This window comes from Arachis duranensis, chromosome 9 (assembly GCF_000817695.3).
Source record: "Arachis duranensis cultivar V14167 chromosome 9, aradu.V14167.gnm2.J7QH, whole genome shotgun sequence".
In the NCBI taxonomy this organism is placed as follows: Eukaryota; Viridiplantae; Streptophyta; class Magnoliopsida; order Fabales; family Fabaceae; genus Arachis; species Arachis duranensis.
Window position 1 is genome coordinate 38,124,106 of NC_029780.3, and position 318 is coordinate 38,124,423.

The following is a 318-nucleotide window of genomic DNA, read 5'->3' on the forward strand; positions in this document are numbered from 1 at the left end:
AAGCTTAGAGTGGAAGTCCAAACCTTCAGACAGAAGGAAGGAGAATCCCTCTATGAAGCTTGGGAAAGATACAAACAATTAATTAGAAAGTGTCCCTCTGATATGCTTTCTAAATGGAGCATCATAGGTATTTTCTATGATGGTCTGTCTGAACTGTCCAAGATGTCTTTGGATAGCTCTGCTGGAGGATCTCTTCATAAGACGCCTACAGAAGCTCAAGAACTAATTGAAATGGTTGCAAATAACCAATTCATGTACACTTCTGAAAGGAATCCTGTGAACAATGGGACAAATCAGAAGAAAGGAGTTCTTGAGATT

The 318-nt window shown here is 39.3% G+C and overlaps 1 non-coding gene across 1 annotated transcript; it reads right to left on the minus strand.

Annotated features, from left to right (window-relative positions):
• LOC127741754 (small nucleolar RNA R71) lies at positions 1 to 108 on the minus strand. Its single transcript, XR_008002959.1, has one exon. It is a non-coding gene; the product is annotated as a small nucleolar RNA R71 (small nucleolar RNA).
• Positions 109 to 318: the final 210 nt, after the last annotated feature.